This window comes from Ictalurus furcatus, chromosome 27 (assembly GCF_023375685.1).
Source record: "Ictalurus furcatus strain D&B chromosome 27, Billie_1.0, whole genome shotgun sequence".
NCBI lineage: Eukaryota > Metazoa > Chordata > Actinopteri > Siluriformes > Ictaluridae > Ictalurus > Ictalurus furcatus.
Genome location: NC_071281.1, coordinates 3,300,509 through 3,308,022, shown reverse-complemented (window position 1 = coordinate 3,308,022; position 7,514 = coordinate 3,300,509). Strand labels below are relative to the sequence as shown.

The 7,514-nt window shown below is 38.1% G+C and overlaps 1 long non-coding RNA gene across 1 annotated transcript; it reads right to left on the bottom strand.

The window, feature by feature from the left end:
* Positions 1–2,238: 2,238 nt before the first annotated feature.
* Positions 2,239–4,593, bottom strand: LOC128602995 (uncharacterized). Its single transcript, XR_008384925.1, has 3 exons — positions 4,494–4,593; positions 4,226–4,348; positions 2,239–3,472 (listed from the first exon to the last, which is right to left on the bottom strand). It is a non-coding gene; the product is annotated as an uncharacterized LOC128602995 (long non-coding RNA).
* Positions 4,594–7,514: the final 2,921 nt, after the last annotated feature.

Below are 7,514 nucleotides of genomic sequence, written 5' to 3'. Positions count from 1 at the left end.
AATGAGAATGAGAATAACAAAAATGTCAAAAACAAAAATGTCAAAACAAGGGGTTTCTGTTGCGAAAAAGTAAAGATCATATGGACCTACAGCTCGAAGGTAAGGTTGTACAGAATGGGAAATGAGCATTGATTCATTTGTTGGCGTGTGCCGGGCGTCCATGCTCTCGCTGACCCTCACCACCCTAACGCTATGCAAATGCGACGACCTTTGGCGAATGACCTCGATCCTCGAGCGCCCCCTCGGCCCTTCCCCCTGCCTTCTCTCTCAGTGTCCAGTGACCTTTTACCGTTCCCTACCCCCAGGTCATGAGGTCGAGACCCCCAGAGGGATGGCGTGTGCCATAAGTCCCCAGAGGGACCTGTGCCCGTTGTTATGGATATGATCTGAGGGACCAGGAAATCCCTGAGCTGTTACATAACGTGGTAGTGATCAAGAAATGTGCAGCACGGCCATCTTTGGTCTTGGGTCAGAGTTCGTTTGCTGGAAAACAAAAAAAAGTCTTTTTTTTTAGCGTACACTGTTGATATTGATGCGTCCGCATGCTACTTAGACAAGAAACGACAGAAAATTCCAGGTCCGATATGGTTAAGATTAGAAACATACTGGCATAATGTTGAATTCTGGGTTCTGATTGGTCAGAAGGTGTTGATTAATTCTGTGGAACAGCGGTGCACTTTTATCAGTATCGGTGAGTCCGAATTAGTCCAGATTTAGATTCCGAATCACAGTGAAATTGATACTTTTAATTCATTTGCTGTTTGGTTTGGTTTTACACTGTAAATAATCATGGCTGATGGGCATGCAGAGCTGAAATCATCCCCGTAAAACTCTGCCATTCATTGGTCAGAAATAAGGGAAAATGGAAACAAACCCTTTTTCCACCTTCAGTCTGTATTTTGTATCTCAGTTTTTTTTTTTAGGCTTAAATGCGAGTGCTTGTGTTTAAAGATGGCGGTCTAGACGATGTTGAAAAACCATGTCGCTGATGATCCTAGCGACGTGGCGATGCGGTGTGAACTACACGAAGGTCATTTTGGTTAATCGTCCGAGTAGGGCTAAACAGAAAGGCCCGACTCTGAATACGCGTAACTTTCCCTGCATATAACTCCAGCCCAAGCCATCACATCTTGGCGATATAAGTTCTCCTCCAGTTATTCCAACACAGTATTGCTTCTCACTGGAGAACCTTCTTTGAAGATGCACTTTTTTGGTTGATTGATGAATAGCTGCTTTCTAGTTTATCCAGACTGGTTGAACAGTATGAGCCATGGTCAAGTGTCTGGACGAAGAGTTGTAGATCTCCAGTCAGCGTAAGATTTGTTGACAAATCCAGGAATCAAAATTTAGTCAGTTGCGTAGGTCAAAGAACAGGTACTGTAGGCAATAATAAACTGTACCCGAGTCAAAAAATCGACACATAAACGGGAAAACAAGGCTCAGAAATGTAACGATACAAAAAAAAAACAAACAAAGTTTTTTAAAATAAGACAGAAAAAGAGCAAAATATACAGTAAATAGACAAACTAATTAGGGGATAAACACAGAACAGGTGCACACATTAAGGGAAACAAACCAATGACCGTAAGAACATTGATGTTTCATTGGATTATGCTTATCATCAGTTGTTTAGAGTGTGGATTTAAACATGTTATGCTAAAGGCATAACTCTCAAACTCTGAACGGCAAAAAACTTTTTTTTTTTTTTTTTTTTTACATTTTTCCACAGCTTCTCTATATCATTCTATATTAGTTAGGAGATTTAATGTTAGGAGACATTAAATATGATGCTCGTTCTACCATTTAGCACCATTTTGAACATCGGGACTTCATGATTGTATTTCAATTTTGTTTTTTTAAAAACAATGTAATAACATATAATTAAAAAAAAGTCAACACGTGATCGTTTTTTTCTAAATGTTGAAAATTAAATATAAACAATGGCCTTCACTTTTAATTTAGTAATAGTTTACCAAACCCATGAATGCTAGTGTAAGGGAGGCGGAGCTTCCTGAAGCAACAGGTGAGTCAACACGCCTCCTCATGCCGATTGGCTGGATGTCGGTGGTCCACATCATGTGTTTTTCTTGCTATTTATAGATCCTTTTGATTTTTATGATGTTTTTGATGTTTAAAAAAATTAATATATATATATATATATATAATAAAAATGTGATGAATTTTTAATGAATTGCAGTGAACTGAGGTAGAGGGAAGAAATTTCTGGAGTCGTGATTATTAGATAATCGGGTCCCGGTCGAGTTACATGTCATGAAACTCATCCACTACTCAAGTACAACATGTCTGTGGAGATGAGAGAGAGAGAGAGAGAATAGCACATGATACTGGACAATACAGTAGTTAAAAAAAAGAGAGAGTGAGTGAGTGAGAGGGAGTAAAGGAGGGGTACTTGTTTCCCTCTAATGCTGGGGCACAATGGTTTTGGGATCGAGGCGGGGCTCGGGGGAGCGGACCGCACCATCTGCCATGGAAGGGGGGGCAATAATAAAGAGGGGTGACTCAGGATGAGTTAGCGTCAGATATGGAGAGATTCTTTCTCTCCAAACGAGACACGACCCCCCGGAGTGCACACTAGAGGCACCGCCCAGTTCCTGCCCACTCAGTGCCAAGTGTCCTTCTCTTCTTCACTTCTCTTTTCTACATTTCTTTTTTTATCTCTCTTTACTTCTCTCTTCTTTGCCTTTTCATGTCTCTCACTTCTTCCTTTCTCTTCTGTTCAGTATTACGTTCCCCCCCTACGTTCGTTTGTTTTCTCTTTCCCCCAGTTCTCTTCTTTTATTTTCTTTTTTCTCCTCCTCGTTTATCTTCCATTCTCTTCTCTCTTTTCTTTTTCTCTTCTACTTCTTTTCTCTGCTCTGTCTTTTCCTTTCTTTCCCTTTTTTTAACCTCTCTTCTGTCCATGTCTCTTCGTTTCTCTTATATTCAGTATTATCTCTTTGCTCTCTACTCGTTCTCTTCTTCTATTCTCTTTTCTTCTTTGCGACTTGTTTATCTTCTTGCTCCTTTTGTCTCGCGTTATCTCTTCTGTCATCGTTTCTCTTTCCTTGTGTCTTCTGTCTGTCTTTTCTGCCCCCCCCCCTTTTGTCTTCACTCATCCCATTCTCTTCTTTTTCACCTGCTTGAGCTTAAACCAGGTGTTGAACAGATGTGGACGCTGTTCTAACGAAAGCCACATTCCCGTGTAGCTGCTGCTCGACATCTCCATCTCCTGGACGTCGCATGGAACGTTGCATTACTGCTTCCTCTTGGTGCTGGTCCAGGTCAGGTACCGAGTCCAGTGGAAAAAGCACAGTTCTGTCTCCACCCCAGTCCTTTCATTTGTGCACACTGAGAGAGTTTTCTCGCTCTAACACGCCAAACAGTTCAGCTCAAGCACATGATGAGGTTCAAGTGGGTGTGTTATTGTGTTTCTTTTCCTTTTCGACATCCGTCGTGATAAAAACGGCCGCATCTGCGGGACGTAAACAGAAAACTTAATCAGCGTAAAGAGACAGGGACAGACAGTGAGACACAGGGGGTTGTGCGTGTGCGAGGACTGTTTATGCTCTTAGCTCTTGTGTAGATGATGTCATCTGCTAATGGTCAATAAAATGGCCACCCACCGAGCTCAGATTAGACCGAATGTCACGTCAGATCTGAAGCTGGCGGAAACTGATGAACTAATTCTCCAGATCAGCTTTCAGAGAAGGAGAAAAAAATAAAATTTGGGGGTTGACTTAATTAGAACTTCTTGTAATTAGGGATTGCGGTCCGTTATTGTAGTTCGGGTTTAGGCCCTGCTATATATATATATATATATATATATATATATATATATATATATATATATATATATATATAGGTGGTCCCTAACGTTTCAGATCCAACGCAACAGCGTTTCAGATCCGAAACAAAGAACATGAACAATGAATACATTTGGTAGAAAACATACCTAGTAACATACTAGTAAGAAAATAAAAAATAGAGATATTCTTTAAAACTTTACATACGTCAGAAATGACCGATTTAAGAATGTGAAAAAAGAAAAGTAGTGGGAAATTAAAAAATCCAGAATGCAGCTGCTAGAGTCCTTACTAGAACCAGAAGATACGACCACATCACCCCGATCTTATCCACACTGCATTGGCTCCCAGTGAAATCTCGCATTGATTCTAAAATACCATTATTGATCTATAAAGCACTGAACGGTCTCACGCCACAGTACCTGAGCAAACTTTTGGTCTTTTAGGATCCGCCACGTCCACTTACATCAAAAGGTGCAGGCTATTTGATGGTACCTCGAATAGTGAAGGCTACAGCAGGGGGAAGAGCTTTCTCTTATAGAGCCCTACAATTAAGGAACAGTCTACCAATTAGTGTTCAGGACTCAGACACAGTCTCAGTGTTTAAGTCCAGCCTGAAAACATATTTGTTTACTCAAGCTTTTTGTGAATAGTTTTTCTTTAGATGAAGGAGCAGATCTAAAGGCTCACAGGCATTGAGTGTTTTGGTGAACTGGGATGCTGTCGCCCCCCAACTTCCATGCGTTCATCCAGGTTTGTTGATGGTGGAGTGGCTGGCCTCCTTATGTCCCAGAGCGCCCTCATGTCTGTGTTACCTTCTGGCTCTCCATTTTAGTTATGCTGTCATGGCTAGTCTTGCCGGAGTCCCTGCTTGCACTCACGCAAAGTACATTATCCTTAACCATTACGGGACAATAACCATACTTAATAATCTCTCCCTCTCTTTCCCTCTCTCTTTCTGTCAAGCTACACATGATACTCCTGAGATACCAGTGATCCTGACCCCTTCTGCTCTCCGGACCTGCCTGATCCATCCTGATGCCCTACTTCTGCTTGGAGTTCTCATCAGTCAGTTCAGCCTAAAGATCACTGGGATTGCTGAGGATGGTGCCACTTGAAGACCAAAGGATGGCTTTGGACCTCAATTCATATGAACAGTTATGCTATGATGGCCAGGTCTACAATGGCAAAAACAGCAGTTTTGCACTCAAGTCTCCATCAGTGAACAGTAGAGAAGTTCAACAAAACAGACTTCATGTAAAAACTGTAATGAATTTACCTGGTTACACAATTGCACTATTTGACCATGTAGTATTAGCACATTTATAGAAGGGATTTATTTATAATCGTACTATCTGGTGTCACCCAGATGAAGACGGGTTCCCTTTAGAGTCTGGTTCCTCTCAAGGTTTCTTCATCATATCGTCTCAGGGAGTTTTTCCTCACCACCGTCGCCTCTGGCTGCTCACTAGGGACAAATTCATCAATGTAAAATTTATATTCTGAATTTATATATTTCTGTAAAGCTGCTTTGGGAAAATGTCCATTGTTAAAAGTGCTACACAAATAAAACTGAATTGAATTGAATTGAAAATGAATAATAAATAAATCTGCTACTGGGAGAAAACCTCTGAAAACCTGATGGTTGGATGGTTAGAACTCTGTCTCCCTCTGCAGGCTTGAGTTTGCTTTCCCCAGCACCAAAAAAACTAAAATAATAAAATAATAATAAATAAATCAATCAATCATTTTGGGCATTCTTATTTCTAATTGTTTTTTTAAAGTCACAAAGCAGTGAATTCAAAGTAGTAAACATAATGTAAACATACTAGTAAACATAAAGTAGTATACATAGATGTAAACATACTAGTAAACATAGATGTAAACATAAATGTAAACATGAAGTAGTATACATAGATGTAAACATAGATGAAAACATGAAGTAGTATACATAGATGTAAACATAGATGTAAACATGAAGTTGTATACATAGATGTAAACATAGATGAAAACATGAAGTAGTATACATAGATGTAAACATGATACTCATGTATGTAAACATGAAGTAGTATACATAGATGTAAACATAGATGTAAACATGAAGTTGTATACATAGATGTAAACATACTAGTAAACATACTAGTAAACATAAAGTAGTATACATAGATGTAAACATACTAGTAAACATAAAGTAGTATACATAGATGTAAACATACTAGTAAAAATACTAGTAAACATAACGTGGTATACATAGATGTAAACATAGATGTAAACATGAAGTAGTATACATAGATGTAAACATACTAGTAAACATAAAGTAGTATACATAGATGTAAAATACTTAAACAATAAACCTTTTTTATTATTATTTAGGAAGTATTGAGACTACCGCATGCGTAGAATGTTTTATGTATGCTCAGTTTTAGGTTTTTGTGCTTCAGGATCTTTATTTATTTATTTATTTATTTTTTACATTAGTGTGTATTACATTTTACATTTTGTTGATCGTCACTTTATGAACATAATTGTGGCTTTCTTTCTTTTTGCTGTGCAATGCTTCCCACCTGCATTTCTTACCTTTTTTTGAATTTGGTTTGGACAAATAATTCTGCCATTACTGTGAAATAAACACTCAAATTGTTTAAAAACAAGTTGGATATTTTTTTTTTTTTTTAATTTACACAGATAATTTATTTATTTATTTATTTTAATAAGAATGCAATGACTGCACAACTAATTATAGAACTCCAAAAATACCAAATGAGAAATAAATGGACTCCACCGTTTTGGTGTTCCATGCAGTTTCTCTGCACGCTCAAATTCGCGAAATAGTTTTTAAAAAAACAGCCAATAGCGTTCGAGTTAGTCACAACCCCACCCAATCCTCCACACGCTTAGCAACACTGGCTTAGCAAAGCGGTTATACGGTTTAGCCGAGAGTTTGAGTACAGCTTATTGTCAACAGTGTAGGATTTCTCCTGTTCTGTATTAGATGTTAGTAATTAGATTTCCTTTGCTGAGGTACCATGAGGCAGAAAGAGCTTAGCTAGCTAGGTGCTTTAAAGACGTCCAGAACAACGTGTAGGCTATGTGATAAGTTTGCAAAAGCTTTTCCAGATCTTCTGAAAGAATTCCCATAACAGTGTGTGGAGGTTGTTTTCTTTTCCTCTTTTTCCATCTTCTTTTGTCTTTTTTTTTCTTCTATATTTCATTAATCAGGGTGGTATATTATTAGCCTTTTTAGGAAATAATAATAATAATAATAATAATAATAATAATAATAATAATAAATATTCAGGGATACCCAGTACATAAAAAAAAAAAAAACTTTGCCGCGCTATTGGCTAACCGAAGCCGAAGCACATTGTTATAGCGGGAAAAAACTTAACCATCATGTTTTAGCTAACTATCAATGCTTTGATATAATACGCAAAGGCAGGTTTCTAAATCCTAAGAAAGATTTTTTGTAAAAAAAGATGTTGGATTATTAATATTTTGTGTTTTAACGCTGTCTAGCTATTCGTGAGGACTCTGGTGCCCTCTAGCGCCTGTATAGTGTACTTCTGACACAGTGATCAATCAACGACATAAGGAATAGAAATAATTATTCTAACACTTATTATGGCTTCAAAGCTCCATAAATGAGTGGATTGTTAAAAAAGACTACAGCAACTTGTTTTAGTTGTTAATAATCACTTCCACGCAGTAATT